Source organism: Syngnathoides biaculeatus, chromosome 5 (genome assembly GCF_019802595.1).
Source record: "Syngnathoides biaculeatus isolate LvHL_M chromosome 5, ASM1980259v1, whole genome shotgun sequence".
Classification (NCBI taxonomy): domain Eukaryota; kingdom Metazoa; phylum Chordata; class Actinopteri; order Syngnathiformes; family Syngnathidae; genus Syngnathoides; species Syngnathoides biaculeatus.
The window spans coordinates 19183483-19208240 of NC_084644.1; the positions used below are offsets into that span (position 1 = coordinate 19183483).

General features: G+C 42.9%; 1 long non-coding RNA gene across 1 annotated transcript; it reads left to right on the forward strand.

Moving 5' to 3' along the window:
* The first annotated feature begins 487 nt into the window (after positions 1-487).
* On the forward strand, positions 488-7803 carry LOC133501216 (uncharacterized). The gene is made up of 3 exons (XR_009795130.1): positions 488-561; positions 6682-6738; positions 7546-7803. It is a non-coding gene; the product is annotated as an uncharacterized LOC133501216 (long non-coding RNA).
* The last annotated feature ends 16955 nt before the right edge of the window (positions 7804-24758 follow it).

Consider the following 24758-nt stretch of genomic DNA (forward strand, 5'->3'; position numbering starts at 1 on the left):
AAGTGCTTTGCCTTTGCAAACTGCTTGTTTGGTCACACTTTCATGACAATTAGAGAGGAAACATAAATGCTGTTTAATACGGAATTGTCCAATAGCCCATTGTCATATTGTTGTTTGCTGATATGGATAAAATACATAGGATGCATCCAGTGTTGTTTAATGAGACCTAGGCAACAGAAATCATGCTGCAAAGTCACCCACACTTGTAGTTCATATTTAACTTTGTATTGAATAGTGAGTATCTTACTTAACAATTATAGCAAATTAGATACTTGCCACTCAGACCTTTCGGAGAACTCAATTCATTTTGACTGCGCATTAGCCCTTCTGCTCTGCTTTCTCAGACAAGCAGGAATGTTCAGGGAGTCCACAGGGAATTAGGGAATATTTCCCTGCTCCTGTGATTCCCCCAGTGGGGATAGAGGTTGGAACTGTGCGACTTTGTATCTCATTTGTTCAGTTATGTAATTGGAGCACTGATAATCCCCTAGGACTGCGAGTTGTGCACCTTCGAAACAAGACACTGAGTCGTCAACATGCAGGAAAACACAGACTAAGATGGTAATTGCTGCATTTGTTAATATGAACTGTAATCGAAGACATAGCCCCTCCATTGCATTTCAATACCTGCTAGAAAAAGAGATTGTATGAAAGTTAACATCTACTCAAATAAAAGCAAAATAATTGAAAACATAATCCTTATCCAATTTGATGTATCCTCACTGATTAATAAGTGTAAGATTGACCATTTCATGTTCCTGCTGCCAGCGTAGCACATTCAGGTCAGAATTCCATCTGAATCAATTTTATTTCACTGTTTATGCATAACACGGGTCAAAATGAGTCTGTGGCATGTCTTAAATTTGACATCTATGCACTATGTCGATTGCATGCGAAAGACCTGCAAACTGTCATGCTCCTGGATTCCAGCCAGGGCTGGGCGTGGCCGTCTAATCTGAGGGTGCACACCTGCGCCTCATGAACACTGGTTAGACCCAGTACATATAGGACCCGGGGGACGACTATTACTCTGCTAGATCGTTGCTCTTCATGCCTCGTTCCCGCACTCCTGCTTTCTCGACTTCTGACCTCCGTGCACCGACCCACGCCTGTTCATTGACCATCCTCGTAAGCCCATTCGTACTGGTACTACGGATTGTTTGGACTGTCTACCTGATCTCAGACCTCGGACCGAATAAAGGTTTCCTCTGTACTGTCTGCTGTCTCTGGAGTCGTGCATTTGGGTCCACCCTTGAGCCCCGCATCGTGACAGAACGATCTAGCCAGAACATGGACCCAGCCGACTCTGAAGCCATTCGCCGTGCGCTGCAAGTGCAGGGCAAACGCCTGGGTGAGCAAGAGGCTGCTCTCCAGGGTATGACTCACCAGATCCAGGAGCTCTGCACCCAGCTGGAACTGTGGCTAGCCTCCCAAGCTAGCGCGGCCGCTCCTGTGCCTCCCCGTGCCACCATCACTCCGCTCTCTCGACCAGAGCGGTTCTCAGGCGACTCCGGTAACGTCAAGCCCTTCCTGGCGCAGTGCGATCTCCACTTTGAGCTGCAAGCATCCGCTTTTCCCACGGACCGCTCCCGGATCGCCTTCGTCATTTCCCACATGACAGGGAGGGTGGAGGCATGGGCCACCGCCGAGTGGAGCCGTAACTCGGAGACCTGCCGCTCATGGGCGATCTTCGTCTGCGCGCTCACCCAGGTGTTCCAGTACGCGGCTCCGGAACGCCAGGCGGCGTCCTCGCTCATGACAATTCGCCAGGGGCGTCGCCGCGTGTCCGACTACGCCATTGAATTCCGGATTCGGGCTGCCGAGAGCCGCTGGAATGAGGAAGCCCTCCATGACGCGTTTTACGAGGGACTGTCCCCACAGATCCGTGGCCACCTCGTGGCCATGGATCTTCCGCCTTCGCTTAACTCCCTCATCGCATTGGCCCTCAAGGTGGACCAGCGCCTCACCGTGCAGAGACAGATGGAAGGCCTGAGGGAGGAGGAGAGGGAGAGTCGTAGTCCGGTTGCTTCCGCTTCCCGGCCACCCGTGTTGTCAGCTTCATCGGAATCCATGCAAGTGGAGGGGCTTGGCGGCTCAGCGGAGGAGCGCTTACGTCGGCGACGAGAGGGACGCTGTTTTTACTGCGGGCATTTGGGACACTTGATCGCCCGCTGCCCGACTCGACCAGGGCACTCTGACATCAGGATCTCTACTCCGGTGAGTGTGCGGTACACCGCGGCGGGGTCAGGGAGGTCCCTTCTTCACCTCACCTTGGGAATGGACTCCCGTTCATGCACTGTGACGGCTTTCATAGATTCTGGGTCGGAAGCAAACCTGATAAATCCCTGCGTGGTCGAGGAGCTGGGGGCAGCAACCGTCCCAACGCAACGGTTTCGTCACGCCTGTGCCGCCAACGGCAAGTTCCTTTGTCAGGTTACACATTGCACTCAGACGCTACGTATGAGCTTCCCGGACGCTCACTCGGAGCGTATTAGCTTTCATGTCTTCAACGCACGTAGTAGCGACATCATCTTGGGCAGCCCGTGGCTCAAAGAACATAATCCACACATAGATTGGACCACGGGTCAGATCAAGACTTGGGGAGAGGACTGTCTCAGTCGCTGTTTCGCTGTCCGGAGAGACAGGGGTATTCAAGTCGCACCGGTTCGGCTAACAGAACCTAGTACCGCCCCAGACCTGACCGCAGTGCCCTCCTGCTACCATGACCTACGGGAGGTCTTCTCTGAATCTAAGGCAAAGTCTCTGCCGCCACATCGGTCATACGCCTGCGCGATTGAACTCCTGCCAGGCACCTCTCCTCCCAGAGGGAAACTGTTCTCTTTAACAGGACCAGAGCATCAAGCCATGAGGGACTACATCGAGGACTCGCTGGCAGTCGGACTCATTCGCCCCTCATCCTCACCAGCCGGTGCAGGTTTTTTTTTTTTGTCAAGAAGAAGGACTCCACGCTGCGACCCTGCATCGACTACCGAGGACTGAACGACATCACAGTCAAGAACAGGTACCCTTTGCCGCTTATCTCTACAGCATTCGAACTCCTCCAGGGAGCCCGGATCTTCACCAAGCTCGACTTGCGCAGCGCTTACCATCTGGTGCGGATTCAGGAAGGGGATGAGTGGAAGATGGCGTTCAACACCCCCACAGGGCACTATGAGTATCTTGTGATGCCCTTTGGACTGACAAACGCTCCGGCCGTCTTTCAGAACTTCATTAACGACGTGCTTCAGGAGTTCCTGAACAGATCTGTCTTTGTTTACCTGGATGACATTCTCATCTTTTCAGCAGACCTAACCTCTCACATTCAACAAGTCAGAGAGGTGCTCCGGCGTCTGCAGCAGCACCAATTATACGTGAATATGGATAAGTGTGAGTTCCATCGGGCATCCGTGTCCTTCCTGGGCTTCGTCCTGGCTGAGGGAGAGATACGGATGGATCCCGGGAAGGTCGACGCGGTGCTGCGGTGGCCTACCCCCACCAACAGGAGGGACGTGCAGAGGTTTTTGGGATTTGCCAATTTCTATAGGAAATTCATAAGGAACTTCAGTTCCGTGGCCGCTCCTCTGCATTCGCTCACCTCGCCACATACCACCTTCGACTGGTCCGGGACCTGCCAGGAGGCCTTCAGCAGGCTCAAGGCAAGTTTCACTACTGCGCCCGTTCTCATTATTCCGGACCCAGATAACCAGTTTGTGGTGGAAGTGGATGCATCGAATTCAGGAATAGGAGCAGTCTTGTCGCAGAGGAGTCCCAGGGATGGAAGGATCCACCCGTGCGTGTTCCTGTCTAGAAAGTTGACCCCGGAAGAGAGGAACTACGATGTGGGAGATAGGGAACTGCTGGCGGTCAAGAGCGCGTTGGAGGAGTGGCGGCACTGGCTGGAGGGCTCGCAAGTACCGCTCGTTGTCTTCACGGACCATAAGAACCTTGAATACCTGAAGTCTGCGAAGAGGTTGAACGCCCGTCAGGCCAGGTGGGCCCTATTTTTCACCCGCTTCCACTTTAAGGTGTTTTTCCGCCCAGGCTCCAAAAACGGCAAGCCGGATGCACTCTCGCGGATCCACGAGGGAGGGCGCATGGATTCAGACGCCGCTACTATCCTGCCAGCGGGGTGCTTCGTGTCCGGTTTCACCTGGGCGATCAAGTCGAGGGTGAAGGAGGCCCTGGGAGAGACACCGCCACCCGCGGATTGTCCGTCGGGCCGCCTTTTCGTCATCCCATCTCTGCGGGGAGACGTCATCAACTGGGCCCATACCAACAAGACGGTCTGCCACCCGGGTATGGCGAAGACACGTTCAGTGGTCGAACAAAGGTTCTGGTGGCCTAACCTCAGCAAGGACGTAAGGGAGTTCGTCAACGCCTGCCCGGTGTGTGCTGCCAATAAGACTTCCCGCCTACGGCCTGTTGGTGAGTTGCAACCCCTGTCCCTTTCGTCCGTGGTCACACATCGCGCTGGACTTCGTCACCGGCCTGCCGCCTTCACAAGGGAACACAGTGGTGCTGTCCGTAGTGGACCGTTTCTCCAAGATGGTCCACTTCGTGCCGCTTCCGAAGATCCCGTCGGCCAAGCAGACAGCCCAGTTGGTATTAGACGAGGTCGTCCGTTACCACGGCCTACCCCAGGACATCGTTTCGGACAGGGGTCCGCAATTCAGCGCCCGTTTCTGGAAGGAGTTCTGCAACCTCATCGGCGCTTCAGCAAGTCGGACATCGGGTCATCACCCAGAGTCTAATGGCCAGACTGAGAGGATTAACCAGGAATTAGAGACCGGTCTTCGATGTCTGGCATCCAGGGACCAGAGCACGTGGAGCCAGCACATCAAGTGGGTGGAGTATGCCCACAATTCTCTACCCTCCGCTTCAACAGGTATGGCTCCACTCCATGTTGTGCATGGCTACCCTCCGTCCCTGTTTCCTCCACTGGTCACAGACTCCGCAGTTCCGTCAGCCCTGGCCGTGGTGCGACGCTGCAAAGGGACCTGGGAAGCAGCTCGGAGGACACTGCTGCGCATGAGCAGCGCCTACAAGGCCGCAGCAGACCGCAAGAGAAGGGCCGCACCAGAGCTCAGAGTGGGACAGCGAGTGTGGCTCTCCACCAAAGATCTCCCGCTGCGGACGGAATCCCGCAAACTTGCTCCCAGGTTCGTTGGCCCGTTCCCGGTTTCCAAGGTTATTAACCTGGTCGCCGTCTCGTTGAAACTGCCCAGGTCGATGAGGGTGCACCCTACGTTCCACGTCAGCAGACTTCGCCCGAATCGCACGTCGTCACTGGCTCCTCCGCTCAAGTCCCCCCCGCCCCCCCGCATGGTCGACGGTGGGTTGGTGTATACGGTGCGCCGGTTGCTGTCTTCCCGCCGCAGAGGAAGGGGGGTCCAGTACCTGGTGGACTGGGAGGGATATGGCCCGGAGGAGCGCTCTTGGATCCCCTCCCGCTTCGTCGTGGACCGCTCCCTCATCAGGGACTTTCACGCGGCTCACCCTGATGCTCCTGGGCCGTCCAGAGCCGGCCGTTGGGGGGGGGGGGTACTGTCATGCTCCTGGATTCCAGCCAGGGCTGGGCGTGGCCGTCTAATCTGAGGGTGCACACCTGCGCCTCATGAACACTGGTTAGACCCAGTACATATAGGACCCGGGGGACGACTATTACTCTGCTAGATCGTTGCTCTTCATGCCTCGTTCCCGCACTCCTGCTTTCTCGACTTCTGACCTCCGTGCACCGACCCACGCCTGTTCATTGACCATCCTCGTAAGCCCATTCGTACTGGTACTACGGATTGTTTGGACTGTCTACCTGATCTCAGACCTCGGACCGAATAAAGGTTTACTCTGTACTGTCTGCTGTCTCTGGAGTCGTGCATTTGGGTCCACCCTTGAGCCCCGCATCGTGACACAAATGTGTTGTGCAAAACACCAGATCACACTTTCAGACGTTTGTGAGGTAGACGGTTAACTCAAAATTTCAAGTACTTGCCCAATTTGTGGTTGCTACACGTCCACTCAACTCAGACGAGGGGCAGCTTCTGATCGCATTTGCGGGCTCGCGGATGTAATAAACAGTTAACTTTCCCTTAAGTGTCTCTGTTTTGTAGCTCTATGCACAGCACATGGAGTAAGACTCTGAAGAACTTGAAAGCACCAGTAGTGGTCCATGAGCCCACGAGCAGCTCATTCTTACTAGTATAGCCAGTTGTCACAGGCCACTAGGCAGTTGAGCTGTCCAACTCAGTAGCAGGCCTACAACAGAGAAACTAGACCATCCATTCATCCATTTTCTTAGCCACTTATTGTCCCAAGGGTCGTGGGGAGTGCTGGAGCCTATCCCAGTGGTCAACGGCCAGGCGGTTTAAGTACACACTGAACTGATTGCCAGCCAATTGCAGGGCACATAGAGACAAATAGCCGCACTCACAGTCACACCTAGGGGCAATTTAGAGTGTCCAATTAATGTTGCATGTTTTTGGGATGTGGGGAGAAACCGGAGTGCCCAGAGAAAATCCACGCAGCCACGGGGAGAACATGCAAACTCCAGACAGGTGGGTCTGGGATTGAACCTGGGACCTCAGAACTGTGAGGCTAACACTTTACAGCTGTTCCACCGTGCCGCCAGAAACTAAACCAAATAATACAAAATATTTATTAAATGATTGTTTTTTTGGGTTGTAGGTTGATGGCTAACTGCAGGATGCGTTTCGCTAGAAATGGCTCAGCTCTTATTACAAGGTAAGGTGCTCGTTTGTTTGATAGTGGCGGAGGGCTTCGTGCCAGAAAGCATACAGCCCAGCCTGTTGTCATCATTGGGCTACTTTCTTTCCTGTGCAAAAGTGTTTTAAACTCCAGTCTATTTCAGCAACACACAGTTTTAGCACTTATCTCCAAACATACCATATTTTTTGGACTACAAGCCACTACATTTTTCCGCTCACTGAACCCTAAAGCATATGTAACAGCAGCAATTTTTAAAAATTGATTTATTTTTTTACTGTTAGCAGCTACAAGTTTAAACATACAACAAAATCGTATTTGAATGTATTGCTTAAAAATGGGCATTTCCTATAATGCACTCGGGTTTGGGCATGCAGAGAAACTTCCGATGTATAGAAGAAGAAGACTTTATCTTCAGCGCATGTTAAAGAAGAACAATCTACCTCAAATGCACCGAGAAGAAGATGAAGCTATCTCGAGAAAGGTCATCCTTTTCTGACGTTTCCAAGTGGATTTTAAAAGCATGGAGCAGTGTGTAAGACTGAACCATCACACAATCGACATTCGTTATTAACATTGTTCTTACATATTGGGAAATAAAATCTGTTATGTAATATATAATCCTATTTCCATTCCATACCTGTACATCAAATTTCTTCATTAGTGGTCTGTAGCCTTGAATCTGTAGCCTCATTAAATACTGTAGATCATTTTGCTTCAACTTCATAGCATTTATCCAAATACTGTATACTATTAGAGGTTGGATATACCTGTAGCCTGACTCACAAGTCTTTTTTGTTGAGTTGACACACTGTTCTCTTCTAGTTTTGTTCACTGATTTCAACGCTTGACCCTCTTCCTGAGGTCACTGGGTGGCATCAACCTTAACCCTGCCAGGATCAAGGAAGGTGGGAGTGCAGGAGAAGTGTCAGTATCATCCCAGGCGACTTGCTGTATAACAACCAACAACATAACATCATTTAACCTTTACAACATGTGTATTGATCCATCTGGTTGTTATCATGCCGTGATCAGAGCTCAGCTCGGGTGGCTCAGCTTCATGGGCTGGTTGAGTCATCCTCACAATATTACTGGGAGGGAAACAGATCAAGTGTCCATTTTCAGCCTGTCCTTCGATCATCCCTTATGGAAATACTTTATTGGGAATGCTGTTGCCTTTACACTTTCAAAATGAAGAGGACTGTAAAACCCATATGTATAGTACTAACCTGTATGTGAACAAGACATTAAATATAAATGTTAACGTTACTTCCTTGGCGCACCGGTGCTTTTCTTCTTTTGGAGAATGTTTCAGATTCTTGATTTGGCATTGCCCAATGTTTTGTAATCACTCTTGAAGATTGAAGTTATTTTTCCAGTCTAATGATTGTTGACTGCACTTGCATTTGCTTTGCATTCCTTATGCCTTTACTGTGCCTCATATTTCTGGTGCTAAAAAAATATTCCTCGTTTGCAATAACTCAAACAAGAAATTACCCATACGTGTTATACTTCAATGAAGAATACAACAGGTAACAAACCTGTTTTTCAGGTCATGATTAAACCTGTTTTAGGACTATTTAAAGCTGGGTTCTCACACTCAATATACCTTGGGGCCGCTGGAGGCAGAGTCTGGCTGAGTCTGGCTGAGGCTGGCGCAGGCTGGGCCACAACATCAGCACACATGCACATACATGCAATTTAAATGAGAAATTCCCCAAAAAAATCTATATTACCAAACATATATATATATTTTTTTTTACACAAAACAGATAAACAAGGACGCTGGTGTGAACAAGTTGTGTGCAAAACTACTAATAAAACTCTCCAAGGCAATGCAGATGTAACTTTCACTCATGGAAAAAAGATTCTCTGCTTACATCAAGCAGGTCATTGTCAGCCCCTGAGAGTCAAACACCTCACTTTGATTGGTAGGTTTGACACCTCCGCACACAATACTGTTAAAATGCCATTCATATCAAACTCTAGAACTGCACCGCACTAACATTAAACTTTTATTTTAAGGTGGGGGCTACAAAATATCATCTCCTGGGTTGCAAATGGTCCGTGGTCCATCAGTTTGAGACCACTGGTTAAAAGCAGTGCGACGTGGTTCCCTTGTGGCTAGCACATATGCCTCAAATGTTTGAGGTTTCATTTTGAATTTGTGTGGCTCTTGCAGGTCTTCCCCGTGCCTGCCTGTGTCATCTCCAGCTCCTCCGGCTTCCTCCCACATTCCAAAAAAGTGCATGTTAGTTTAAGTGATGTCTCTAAACTGTGAATCTGAGGACGAATGGTAAGTAATTATATGCCCTGTGATTGGATATTGGGGATACCCCACCTCTCACCCAAAGACAGCTGGTATCCAGCCGAATAATGTCACATGTTGACCATGTAAAAGCTCTATGGCAGAAGCATTCTCATAGCAAACAGTGTTTCTTATTGGTCGATTATCTTAATTGCATCATGCATATTTTAGAGTATATACTCGTAGCAGAAAATTAAATTGAATTACGCAACCTATATAGTTTTCTTTTCGAGCAAATGAGTATTAAAGTACTGCTGCTATCACCTTTACCGCGAATCTGAGAAATGTAAAATGCCATTTTATTAGAGTTTTTAACTGAAAATCTAGAACAGAAAATTGGGCATACATTCTAATTGAATACGTGGTTGAAAATGCACTCTGCACACCATTATAAATCATCTGGAATCAGTTTTCCTGAACTCCTCGGTCCCTCTTGCCCACTTGGTGAACACAGAGCAAGGCTTTTTCAGCTTCTGATAAGTGTTAATAAATTACCTAAATTTGAAAATTAATGGTTAGTTGCCTGCTTCAGGGAGATATCATTGTCCTTCATGAATATTTTGATTTTGTGATTAGATTAAAATGTGGTGAATTCCTAAACATCCCCCTTGTCCAAGCTTTTCTGATCATAAACTCTTCAATTCTTTAAAAAAAAAAAAAAAACACGCATTCCATGCAAACGTGCTGATATGGAATAATTACAATGAGTTTTGCCTGTATTGCTTTGCAGAAATATTTGCATGTCTTTAGATCTCGCCTGACTGATCTGCTCCAAGCTGACGAAAAATATGTTTTTGTGCAGCATACCCATAGCAATCCACCCCCAACCCCACCTCCATAAAAAAAATTTACCTTGCCAAGCGAGATAACGGCTCATATTGTGATGTTAAAGAGGCTTGTATTTACAAAAAGAAACAAAGGCGAGGCATGTGCCAGCCCTGGAGAACATTGATTAGGCTCTTCCTGTCTCTTTCTATTCACCCACTGTAGCAGTGGCATTCCGGCTCCGTGTGCTGATGGGGATCAAACAGATTTCCACATTTTCTCACATTTACAGGTTTGAGAAGATGAGGAAGGAAAAGCATGGAAAGCTATGCAAAAATGCAATGTATTAATGCATTTCTCTGTTCGTTTCGTTAAAATCTTTTTACTCATTCAATTTAAAACATTCGTATTTGAGAATATGCACGAATAAATGAATGAAATCCTTAAGTAAAATGGACAAGGATTTAATCAGGTGCTGGATTCAGCCCCTTAGTTTCTCCTCCGTCTTATGGTTCTATTAACAATTTTGAACAATTGCAATGTTGTGTTCCAAATTTTCTCCAAGTACATGAAGTAATTGTTGGATGAGTTTTGTGTGGAAGAGTAAGACTGGAATCTAAGCTCTGACCTCAAACCTGTTGTGCACCACCCATCCTTTTTTGATGCTGCTTGTCTGCATAAGGGTGAAGGGTCAGCTGGAGCAGTCTCCCATCCAAGTACTAACCAGCGCCAAACCCGCTTAGGATTCGTACATATTGTTCGGATTTTTGTACAAAACAAAATCTGGCAATTAACTTTTTAATTCATTGAACTGGCTCGGGAATAATTGCGACTCACCACCATGAGTACAATAAAAATAATTACATTTATTTTTTGGACACAATTATGCAGCCTCATTATTTAACCAGCAGTGCCGATTATGAATAGAAAAATGTTCCGTAATCTGTACGATCACCAAATGTCACCAAAGATGATTGGCAGCAAATATTTCTGACTGGTGGAAATTATTTCAAGTACATATTTTCAGCATTTTGTTATGCAATGCTTTGATTTGAGTGAGGCCGGTACGTAAAGAACTTCTTAAAGGGGTTGAAACAATACAGAATAAATAGTGACCAAAACGAAGATGCAGGCCAGTCCAAATCGTGGCGGGGTCAGGACTTAACGTGGGCCCCTGGTACTGTCTACGTCTTATTTGTATGTTCACTAATCAAGTCATAAGGACAATCAACGAAATAAATTGTGATTTGAAAAATAGAACCATCTTCATGATATATACTCCTTGAAGATTTGTACGTTTTGTCACATTACAAATGCAAAATGTAACTGTATTTTATGGGAAGGTGAGATCGAAGACCAGCACAAAACAAAAGGAAAACATACAAGTCTGACGAGTTGTCACCCCTTACTTAAGCTCTGTCAAAAATCCATCCATCCATTTGCTGAGCTGCTTATCCTCACAAGGGTCCTGGGACAGTTGAAGGCTATCAGCCACAACCCCCTGCCCCTTTGTTTAATCAAAGTGAGAGGGACAGAAAAAAAAGTATTATCTTTGTCCAGCTGCACTCAATTTATTTCAACTGACTAGCTGCTAGTAGTCACAACATAGCTTGGAACAATTAGTACACAAAGTATAGCCATCAGAGAGCAAGTAGTCACAATATAACAATAAACTCTCTGAAGGTTGTATAAAACTAATAGCAATGATATTTGGGAGGTATAAAACAAATTTTCCAACTTTTTTGGTAACGGTGTTGGTCTTGAGTGGGTGAAATTAAGAAATGTGCCACATATTGTGGTTTTAAGACGGATATTTACATCATATTACTGGAAGCCAGGATATTGCCCTGTGCAGGTAGAGCCTAGGTGGAGAGTGCTGGGAGGGATTGGATGCAAAAAAAAACCATCTTTTAGGCAATCTTTGAGAATATACAGTATGTGCTGCAGTTTATGTTCTCAGATTTATTTAAATCAATTTATTATGTGATTTTAGCCTTTCTTCTTCTTCTACACTAACGTTGGCACAGCTTTAATAACCATGCAGGACATCATGTGGTACAAGATGATGGCAGATTCTCAATGGGAAGTTTTATAACTTCAGATCTCAGAGTAGTATTCCTTCAAACGTAGTTTGAAGCTGCGCACTGTGTGTGTGCCCGGCAGCTGTATTGGCCTCAAGGGACCGGCCTGTGTAGATTGGGTCTCCTTACTCCACAGCTCATTAGTGGAGAGTGAAAGGAATCCGCACAGATGGCTGTCAATGTTAAAAAAAAAAAAGTCGGCTCTGTGAGATGTGTCAATTGAGGTTTAAATTCCTTCTGCACATTTGTGTGACATTGCAGAATTCGAACAATATTTGTTTGAATTAGTCTGCCCAAAAAGTACAAAACCAGAAAGCGCCGTGACATCTGTTTTCTAATGAACGTTCAGCCTACTGAACGGTCGCCAGCGTTTGTCAGTCATCACCATAAATTACCCTTACCAGTCTGACATTGGTTCAGTGGTACAGATGATGGGCTTGTCTGTTCAGCAGAATGGAGGACGGGAAATATGGCGGGGAAAAATCTACAGAGTTCAATTAGATTGTTTACCTGTCAAAGTTGCATTGGAGGCCAGCTACTGTAACGGCTGCTCATCATTTTCACTCCAATACTGTCGGAAACTCCTTTTATCGTTAATAATGCAACCAACTGAATCCCCACTTACAAAAGTACATCCACATAACTAGGATATTGTGTACAGTATTCAACTATCTTGTTCTCATTAGTTGCTACATTGTAATTGTATCCAAATGAAGAGTTTGTTTTCAAAACGAGACATAGGCATTTTTTTCAGATTTACGAAACTCGCGGCAAAATTATCCAGCTCCGAATGGATAATTTTGGCGCGAGTTTCGTAAATCTGAAAAAAATGCCTACGTCTCGTTTTGAAAACAAACTCTTCAAATGGTCTTCACCTCATGAAATATTGAATCAAACATGATGAAAGCACTTTTAAAAACATATATTGTTATGTTGTGACTGCGGGGCAAATATACATATCTTAATAATGCATTCTTTCAAAGACTGGTGCATACAAATTGGATCAGAACATGAAATCGTTTATCCAATTAACTATAGAAACAAGAAATTTCAACAAACCGCAGCGATAAATGATGCATGAGATGCAGAAATGTATTGGAGTGATTGACACTACCAAAGTGTTGATTGTTATGCCCGGAGTTTACAGAGAATCGGCACAATTTCATACAGTGATTATGGTACTTTTTTTTTTTGTTCGTTAGACATTGTTCATTAGACAGTGGCGAAAAACTTTTTAAGTGGCCATTTTGTTTTGTGTGCTTACTACTGTGTATAAAATGAAGGTAGAACAATGATGAAATGTACCTCTATTGGGTAAAAACAGCAACACAAGAGTCGACATCAAACTCCTTGTAGATTAAAAGCGGTGTCTTCAGTTAGTAGGAGAGGAACCGACTCCTTCAGTCACCCATCATGGATTAAAAGTTGTTCTGGTCCAGAGATGCTACTTTTCAGTAATTGTACATAACAGCAATGTGAATGCTACTTGAGCTGACCTACTTATGGGGCTCAGAAACTTTCTATCCTGCAGCCAAGTCTAAAAATAACCCTGTGGCCACTTTTAGATTCATCTCATTGGAAACTCTGACAGTTTTACAGAGTGCCAGTGACAGAATCCTGCTAAGCAGCAGTAGGCTGCGACATCTTAGACTTTTTTATTTCTTTTTGTCACTTCATTGTTAGAGTCGCACCAGAAATGTTGAGGAATTAAATTCCCATCAACTTGTATTTTTCAAATGCAAGTAAATTTGGTTTTCTAATGAAGTGAAAATCTAGAGCTGTTTAAAACACCTCAGTAGAGTTAAAAGGATCATTTCTGTTTTAAGTTACAGTTGTGCTTCTTGTGAGCAATCACAATGATGTTGCAGTTCTGTGATAATTTACTGCAAATAGCAAAGGAAAAGGAAATAAATGAGCCTCACGTCCAGGCATGTTTTGGGACGGTTTTGCTCTCCACATCCATTTTTTTTTCTGGGTGTGAGTGTCATTGCATGGGAATCTTCCCTTGTTATATGCATGCATCCTTAACAGTGATAGAGAATTAAAGGTGTTTTATACAGCCCACGTTATGTGGCTTGGTGGGACTCTGTAGTATTAATCTGAATCAAAGAGGACATCACAATAATGTGACATCTTAAGTTTTGACAAATACGTTGATAAAAAAAATCCAGCTCTAACTGCACCAGCCAATGCGAAAGGTAACGGGAGGGATATATGTTTTCAACGCAGCTTGTTTGGGCTTTTCATTTTAATAAAAACAATAATATTACAAAAATCCGTATTACCTAATCTTTAATCATATATACTGTATAGGTACAGATTATATGCTGCAGAAAAGTGTGTCTGTTGAATAAAGTGCAATCAGGAGCAAATAGTGCCCTTGCATAATGCCCATGAGTAGAAAACATTTTTGTTCCTTTTTTTTTTTTTTAAATAAAATCTGTGTTCTCCTTCCATCCCTCTTGCAACGTCCCTTTCTCTAGTGTTCCTTCTCTCAGAGCATCTTGGGAGCTTTGAGCTCAGACAGCAGGATTAGTCAAGGATCCATCTTGAGACTCAGATAATGTTTTGCACACAGACTTCCATTCCCCTCCATTGCTGCTTCTGCAGCACTGATTAGAACTCTAAACTACCAGAAATGGCTATTTGTTCTGAAGCTGTTTTCCCCCTCCCTTTGTTATGGTGGTTTTGTCAGCCATCCATCTAATTCAGTGCAATAACAAGTTACTAGTAGGTCAAGACAATGGAAAGAAGCCAGCATTTGCTGGTTTCAGTGTGGACTGACAGCAACATGGAAGAGCCACAGGGCTGTTTAAATATGCTGCTGGGCCCCCTCACACTTGTTAAATGGCTGCAACTGGGTCGCATGGCTACAAGGGTTTTTTTTTTTTTTTCATTTTTTTCCAAGATTCAATTATTCATATTATACAGTATCTATTGGGGGCTTTGTTCGAGTTCAGTGTAGTATAAGAGTAGAAAAGTTCTGTACATAGTTTGTTGTATCATTTTAACACATATTTACTCAGCAGCGTATGCAAAGAATTGTGTGCAACTGTCACCTCACCTGCCTGTCAATGTGAGTGACAGGCGATTAGTGGAGTTGTTTTGGGGGAATCTCACACTCGCGTGCACACACACGCACACGCACACGCACACACGCTTGTAAATGGGGCACTGACAGTCGCATAAAGATACACTGTACAAACCATTTATTTGTTGACTCTTGTGCTGAGATATACTTCTAGCAATTTGCTGTTAAAATTATTTGCATTCCAAAAAGATGTAGAAATTTACACCAAAACAATCCCTTGTATAACACACACAAAAAAGGGTCGAGCCTCAGTTGAAGACGGAAAAGGCTTTTTAGTGCCAATTTAAACCTCACAATTACTGAAAATGTAAAAATTAATAGTCTCCACTTGTGCACATGAAACTATTAAATGTTTTGTGTGATTGTCAAGAGGGGTGAAAAGCGCTTCAGTTTCAAACACACACAATGCAACACTGAGGAAGAGCGTGTGTGAATTTAATTTAGAAAGAAACAGTCTCTCCTTCCCTCCATATCTTGGGCTTTTGAGACACTGAAGTGACTGTTCTTCTTTGCCTGTAAAAAAAAAAAAAAAGAAACCCATTATCAAAGCATTACGATATGATTAAACTGACATTTTCTTAAGGAAAATGAAAAGAGTTGGAAATAAAGCGATACTCCAGATCCTATCAGTAGAGAGGTGGGAGGGGTTGAGGGGCAGCATAAAGGGTGATCTCTGAAGGAGCTTATTACCCAGCAAGTTAAGAAGACAAGTGCGGTGGTGTACAGATCACAGGTATGCAAGCAAATGCACCTACGAGATTTCACGATCATTCACAGTGTCAGTCAGTGCCGAGGCCTCCAACAGCAGCTTGTGCAAGGCGCTGAGACCAGAAAACAAAAACTGTCCAGCTTCTGAAAACCATCCATCCATCCATCTATTTTCTGAGCCGCCTATCCTCAGGAGGGTTGCAGGAGTGCTGGAACCAATCCCAGCTGTCATCGAGCAGTCCTTAGAACTGTGAGGCCAACTAAAGCTGCGCCACTGAGCCGCTAGCTTCTGAAGCCATATTTTTCAGATGTAGATTTTAGTCAACAAAATATCTCACACAGTTGGAAAAGGACATCCCTCTTTTTGTAATCTATGTGTCATCTAAAGAATGAAGAAAAAAATTGTCTCCCCAAACATGCTGTAATTACACTGAGTACTGACTGACGTTTTTGGTGTGATTCAACTCTAGTGGATCATGATATGTATTTAAAATAACTAGGAAACCTCAATGAGGTATCCTGGTTTTTATTTGTATTTGTATTATTATTATTATTTATATTTGAGGCCAAAAAAGACTCAGTATTATGCAAAGAATTCTACCGTAATTTCTACCAAAAACAACAATAACTTGTCCATCCATGCCTGTGATTCCAAACCAGGTGCCATGAGAATAAAAGATCAACAGGTGTGTCATGGAAAATTATTTATTAATCAAATACACAGTGCCATGTAAAAGTATGTGTACCCTCAAACTATTATTATTGTTTTTGCATTTTACAGACTTTAAAGTTTAGGATTATCAGACAGGTGTAAACATCAGACAAAAACTTAATCCAAGTAAACCAAATGCAGTTTTTAAATGGTGATACAGTATTATTTATTAGGGGAGAAAATATTCAAGGCTACCTTGCCCTATGTGTAAAAGTAACAGCCCTCTAAACATAAAAACTAATTGGGCTTTCCTTAGGAGTAACAACTGAAACCATGAATTTTTTACATGTATAAATGGTAATGAGTATTTTACATTTCTGTGGAGATTTTTTTTTTTTGTCTGCTCATCATTACAGAGCTGTTTAATTCAGAATTCACAATGGAGCCTTTTCGAGCATAATTCTCTTCTTTTTAAATACAGTATTTTAATCGGACAAGAGTCCAGACATAGAGGAGGCCCCTCCAACGCCTTCGCTTTCATTTTTTTTTTTTTTCATTAAAGCCATTGCGAATTTGACTAGCCGGTGTGTTTTGGATCATTGTCCTGCTGCAGATCTCAGGTCCCCTTCACCTTGAGGTCATAAACCAATACCCAAAGATTCTCCTTCAGGATTTTCTCATAAAGAGCTGAATTCATGGTTCTGTCAGTCACAGCATGTTGTCCAGGTGCTGAAAGAGCAAAGTAGCTCCCATTCAGAAGTTGACTTGCAGGTGTGCTCTGGATCATTGTCCTGCTTCCGAACCAATCAATCTTCATCTTGAGGTCACAAACTGATGGCTGTATGTTGCCATTGAGAATTTTGTAGCAAAGACTAGAATTTATGGTTCCATTAATCACAGCAAGTCATCAAGGTCCTGAAAGTCAAAGCAGCCCCAGAGAATCACACGACCACCGACCGTGTTACACTATTGGTTTGATGTCCTTTTTCTAAAATTTCGTGTTCTATTCCTACCAGATGTAACAAGACAGACATGTTTCAAAATGTTCATCTTTCTGTCACGTCCCATCTGAACGAGAGGTAGGACCCAAATGCAGGAACTCGGAAGACGCTAGGTAGTTCAGGAAGAGACACGTTTATTGTATGCAGAGGTCGGGGATCGAGCAGGCAGTCCGGTGCAGCAGCGGTTGTTGGGGCGTCGGGCGAAGAGAGCAGATGAGTGGGCAGGCAGTAGTCGGTACACGGGGAAACAATCAACGCAGGCAGAAGTATCAAGTAGTCAGGCTTACAAGGTTGGTCAGAGAACGGACGGAGGTCGGTACACACAGGTTCAGTCAGGAATACGAGAGTGCTGGAACGGGACATAAAGCTCAACGAACTGGCGGAGGACCAGTCGTCACCGGGTCCTATATATACGGGGGATGATCAGCCCGCATGAGGCACAGGTGTGTGCCTCCCAATTAGCGCAGCCGCACAGCTCGTGCTGAAGCGGCAGGATCATGACACTTTCACGTCATCAGTCTACACACTATTCTCCCAAAAGACTTAGGAATCATTCAGGGGATTGTTTGGTTATTTATTTATTCATTTTTGCTCAACAATTTAGAGTGTTTTTCGTCATTTTCATCACAGTTTTTGAATAGTATTTCCTGAAAAAAATGCATACCAGTTCAAACAAAGCTTTATAGTCCTTACATTTTAAAAATGAGCTCGTTATTTGTAAAACCTTCTACAATTAGTAACAACACAATATAAAAAGCAGAACATCAAAAAACTGGAAGTAAGCGAGTCAAGCACACTAATCAGAGATATTGTAGATACGACACTCTCCTTTGGGTCACATGCCTGCGGTGACGCAAAGTATTGGGCCCAATGTATTGCATGTTGGTGGAGGGACCACATGGCCAGAAACTAAAATAAAAAGCAAGTCTGCACATTCCGCTCCATACGCTTGCACACATATCAATACGTGAACCACGTAAAAAGACAGCTTATTGAAGTCTGCCGTACTCGCAGTAGTTGTCACCTTTGAGCATCCAACACAAAACAAAAATAAAGTGAAGAAAATAGTCAAAGCTAAAAAAATGCCATACATTGGTTGAGTCCCTCTATAAAGTTATTTATTTCAGAATCTTCATATGTTAGTAGTTTTTGATAGACATAAAATCAAATATAAAGTCAAAATTCAGGATCCCAAAAATCCAAAATATACAACGGCCTTAAAAAAAGCTCTACCTTATTGTCAACACGAAACAATACATTTTATTTAATTTTTGAGATGTTGAGATGTATGAGATATTACAACAGGAAAAGATCAGTTCAGAATAATTTCTGCAAAAAGCATTAAGCAGAATAAAAGTTTGTCCTTTTCTTTCATTGTGCCCACACAGACAAAATAAAGCACACAGTAGTTGCACATAGGCTGCCAAGTAAAAGGGATGTCAAATGGGTACCTTTAGTCTCATAAAATGACATCTTAAAAAGATGGATTTATTACAATAATATATGTATATATATATATATATATATATATATATATATATATATATATATACATGCATTTTGTTCCAGAGAAATAGGAATTTATCCCTGTCATAATATGCCTTTGTTAAAAATATAAAAACAAATAGATAAATCAGGAAAGGATATCTCATTTCAGTGGTAAGGTTGGAGTACAACAATTTTTCATGTATAATACACTCTCCAGTATAATGCACACCCCCGACCCCAAACATTAAAAAAAACTCTTTGACTTGTGTACAATGCATACCTATGATTTGCTGTTATCAATGGTTCAAACACAAAGTATTATTAGTATTTTATTAGATATTTCAAATACATATTCTGCTCTGTATGCATGCACTAAGATGATCTTGTTTTTAAATCTAGTGTTGGGATGATTCATTTGGAAAAAAAAAAATCATGTCACTGCTTAATGTCACAAAACTACTTCCAATTGTTGAAATTGTTGAATTGGTGAAAATCGCAAATTCTGACCCCCTCCCATCTGAAAAAATATTAATGGCATTTATATATATATATATATATATATATATATATATAGTTAAGGGTGTACCCTGCATTCTGCCCTTTGACAGCTGGGATAGGCTCCAGCACTCCCATGACTCTCGTGAGGATAAGCGGCTAAAAAAAATGGATGAATGGACGGATGGACTTTGAGCATTTTGCTCACCAAAGACGCTCACTATACAGGAAAGCTTAACATTGCTAAGGGTCACAAAACTGTGACCACTTGTCATGGCGTGGTTGACAAAAGGTTAGCATGTCTGCTTCACAGTTCTAAGGACCCAAGTTCAAATCAGGCCTCGACTGTATGGAGTTTTCATGTTCTCCCCTGTGAGGGTTTTCTCCTACATTCAGAAAAAATAAGTAAATAAAAACCCTGCCTGGTAAATTAATGGAACCATAAATTGCCAGCAGGTGTGAATGTAAGTGTGAATGGTTGTTTGTTTCTGTATGTCCTGCAATTGGACGGTGACCAATTCAGGGTGTATCCTGCCTTTCACTCATAGATTTCTGGGATAAGCTCCAGCACACCCTTGTTAGGAGAAGCGGTGCAGACAATGGTTGGATGGTTCAGTATTTTCCTAACTGTAGTCACTCACTATACTGTAAAAGCGTACCATCGCTTAATGTCATAAAACGGCAACCAAACGTCATCAAAATCTAGATGGACATTTCAAATGATCCCCTTTTGAGCCCCCGAAAAAATCAGAATGAAAACCCAAATATTGTTGTGCATTTCATGGGTGTGTGAATAAGTTAGGATTCTCAGTTAAGTCTGAAACATCAGACATTAAATATATTATAAATATATAAAAAGCTCTGGCGACCGATTCAAGTTGTACCCCGCCTCTCCCCTAAAGATAGATAGCTGGGATATACTCCAGCATGAACCTTTTTCACAACCCCTAGGTACCAGTTTATGTTAATACAATGTGAAAGATTTTCTTTTCACGTTCCTTATACCTCTGTATAATGCAATCTTTCAAACTTGAATACATATTTGGGGAAGAAAAGGGCAATATGCATGAGAATTTATAGGAGTTGGTTTATTACATGTTGGCACAGTGGCGTAGCTGTAGAGTGTTGGCCTCACAGTTCTGAGGACTGGGGTGCAAATCCCAGCCTGCTTCTGTGGCGTCTGCATGTTCTCCCCATCCCAGCGTGGGTTTTCTCTGGCCACTCCCGTGTTCTCCCATATTTCATAACATTCATTAAAAGGAGTGTCACGTCCCATCGGAACGAGAGTAGGACCCAAATGCAGGACTTGGAAGATGCAAGGGAGTTCAAGGAGAGACGTTTATTATATGCAGAGGTAGGGGATCGAGCAGGCAGTCCGGTGCAGCAGCGGTATTTGGGACGTCGGGCAAAGAGAGCAGGTGAGCGGGCAGGCAGGAGTCGGTACACAGGAGAACAATCAAAGCAGGCAGAAGTAACGAAGGAGTCAGGCTTACAAGGTTGGTCGGAGAACAGGCGAAGGTCGGTACACACAGGTTGTCGATCAGGGATACGAGTGTGGTGGAACGGGACATGAAGCTCAACAAACTGGCGGGGACCAATCGTCATCGGGGTGATATAATTACACAGACTAATCAGCCCGCATGAGACGCAGGTGTGCGCCCCAATCAGCGCACCCACGCAGGCACCCGCACAGCTCGTGCTGGAGCGGCAGGATCATGACAAGGAGACTCTAAATTGCCCCTTGGTGCAATTGTGAGTGCTACTGTGGTCTGTCTCTGTGTGCCCTGCGATTGGCTGCCAACAAGTTCAGTGTGTCCAATGTTAGCTGGAATTGGTTCCAGCACCCTTGCAACCCTTGTAAGGATAAGCAGCTCAGAAAATGGATCGATGGATGATCTAAGTTTGTTTTTTTGGTGCCATTTGTCCTGACCATTGGCTCTGACCTGGAAGGGGTTACCAAAGCTTAGTGTGATAATCACTGTTCTAGAAGACACCATCCTCACAACTTGAATGAAGTCCTGCCACCTGCAAGTGGGACCCACATTTCATAGCATCATACAGCATAACATTTTTTTTTTTTTATGGCAAAGGTCTAAACTGCTAGTTTGACCTTATTTGTGGTCTTTTTGATTTAGATCTGTGCTATCCATTTTAAATTGAATCTTTCTGAAGCACAGTTGATGTTCATCCAGTGGCAAGTTGCAAACAGCATTCTGTCAAAAAGATCTGAACTGATATATTAGAGCCACATTTTGATTTATTGTCTGGCAAAGCTCGTCCTTCTTCTGTGTGAGCTGCTTGATACTTGGCTTTAATTACACCTTCCTCTTTGTGTCTCTGAGTTTACTAATTTCCCTTATAGTTTTCCCAAATCCTTGAAAATATGTCATCTGCGTTCATGAGGTGAATCATTGATCAACAAACAACATCAACAAAAAAATCATCCCTTCCCAGTGTTGTCACTGAGTGAATGAATCGGTGGGCAGAGTGAAGTTGCACAAAAGTGTTGCATTGTTACAGTTTTCCACAGTCGTGACACACTCCTGCTGAGTTAATAAATCTGACCTCATCTTAATTAGAATAACAGAGTAACCTCCGATGAGGACAAAAATCAGCATGAGAATTTTTGAACTAATCAACAATTAAGATAATACATACATTTAAAAAAAACATGTCAATTAAGATGTTAAATTTTAGAATGGGAGAAGAACCTCCATGTGGAGCGTCGAAAATGTCTGCCTGCAGAGGAAAAAGATATTCATAGTGAATTACCGAGCAGAAAATCGAGCGTAGCATTTTATAACACATCATTTTCTAAATACAGTGTATCTTTGCTTCTGTAATTGCTAATTTTGTAGCGTTGCTCTTTTGACCAAATGAGGTGAACAGGGCCAGAAATACAGGCACAACATCATAATTGTGCTGTAATAACTGTGGTTCCACTCTAGTCTTGAATCTTGGCCCCTGCTGCTGTGAGGGCTGTAATTCTGCAGCAAGGAGTGTTAAGAGGATATCATTATCATGTGTTTTCACCAGTAAGCTGCAGATTTAGTTAAATATAGTAGCATTTTTGTTTCCTCTCCTTTTCAGTTTTGCATTAAAGCTGGGTCAAGCCGACCCCTCCCATGGCAATTCTTTGCAAACGGAGCTGCCAAAGCGCCTCTTCTGCCACAAATGTAGCCAATATCGATGCCATGCTCGAAAACTGATTGAAAGGAGTCTTACATGTTTCAAAGCATGCTGAGAGCTGGGGGTAGGCGAAAGCCCAAAGTATTAAAGCAGAGATAGACACAAGTAAGTACTGGTACAGTATGCTGTAAAAAGGGAACATATTGTGCACATTATAGCAGTAAGCATATATATTTTTTCCAATTCAAATACTGCTCGGTGGTGATTTTTTTATGTACAGTAAATGTTAAATTTAGAACAATATTACCAATAAGTAATAAAGTCAACATTTTTTGAAATAGGTAATTGAGTCCTGATGATAGTATTATATATAGTATTGTATGTAAATTAGTGGTGCAAAAATGGATATTTACATACATATATGTATACATATGTACATACATATACAAACATATTTTAGCTGCATTCTAGAACTTGTTGCTTTGACCTTGGACACATGAATGTCGAGAGCTACAATTAGTTACTTGACTTAATTACAGCACTATGTACAGTATTTGCAGAAACTGAGATGTTAGATGCCCCTCTTCGACAGTGACGCTTCTGATGAATTTGAAAGGTCTACTGACATGTAAAGCATGATTTTTAGAATGTTTTTAATGGAAACAAAAGCAGCCAGAATGGACCCATCTGTTTTTTCACCACACGTCACGATGTATTCGTATATGGATGTTTGTATCTCCCGCCATGAAAACCCTTTCCAGGCATTCGTTTTGAAGAAGAAGCAAGAAGTGACGTTTTTTTTCCAGAAGCCCACACTGACGGGTTCATGTGTTAATACCGGTTTTACCCGTGGGAAAGTAACTATTTTTTCCCATGTGTTAACTAAAATGCCGTCTTGCTGTATTGTTGGATACTGCTTGAATACTGGAATGGATGGATTCATTCTTCACACGTTTCCAAAAGACCCGGTTCGTCATCAAAAATGGATTGCACAGGTACAAAGTACAAGAGCTTCGTGGGTTCCAAATGACAGGTAAGTGTGTATACAGCTATTAAAAAAATAATAAGATGTGAGGCCAATCCTCTACAAGCTGATCCACCGTGCCGCCCGAAGTGAATGATATTATATATAATTTTCATCAAAATATCTATTTTACAATGTATATAGGGATGTCAATGGCACTTGAATCAAAGGTCAGACTGAAACTGTGGACGATTGAAAGTTAGTGCGACCAAATGTACAAAGGTACATCTCGATAAATTACAATACTGTAGAAAATTTACTAATTTCAGAACACATAAATTATACTTAGTTATTTAACATTTGGGAAAATGCTGTTCGGAGTCTAGATTCCTTCCTACATCTTCTACATTCATTTTCATTGTTTCTTGATGTATTGTTAAGCTAAATTGTACTTTCCAGAGATGATGAATTTGGGGTTTTCATTTGCTTCAAGCTGTAATCATCAAATTTATGCTGTATGTATAATATAAAAAAATCATGAAACATTTCACACGTTCACCAAACTGAATTAAACTTTTGACACAATTTTAATTTTTGAGCTGTACCTGTAACTATATCTGTGACAACAAACAATGTCAATGATATGGATAATGCTCTCACGGCCACTGGGCTAATTATGGGATCATTTGCATTTTCTAATCCACCAAAGAAGATCAAATTTTCCCACATTATTTTTACATTTTGCTAATTTCATTGAGAAAAAAAATGTTTAAAAAGGCAGGAAAATTATTTTTCGTGCTAACAGAAATATCAAAGTCTGACACCCAAAGTATTGAACCAAAGCAGAATGGGAATTTTGTGCATCATTGCTCCACCAATGCACAACTCTGTTCACTTGTAAAAAATTCAGTGGTGCCATGTTGAGCTGCACCGTGTGTTCGCATATTCATTCTGATGCTTTATCTATCAGTGCAGAACATCAGAGGAGATAATTAGCAAGATGAGGGAAGAAAATAACTTGCAGAAAGGCTGACACTAATATGAGTAAATCACAGAAGAGAGTAAAACAACAGCAACAAAAATAATACTGACTAAATCTTTGAAGCAAATCATAATGTAATCTGCTGCAAACGTATTTTCAATAAACAAAACATTCAACAAAACCTTTTCTGAAAAAGCGACTTCAGGAAAATGCTGCCAACGTGACACTAAGGAAAATAGGTATTGGGTAATAGTTATGATAGTGCTGTGTTTACACCATACACATTCATAATATGGTCACGAATACATTTTAAAAGTTCTAAAGAAACACAATAGAATATCTGTAGATCTAATAATAATTATAAAAAAATAGAC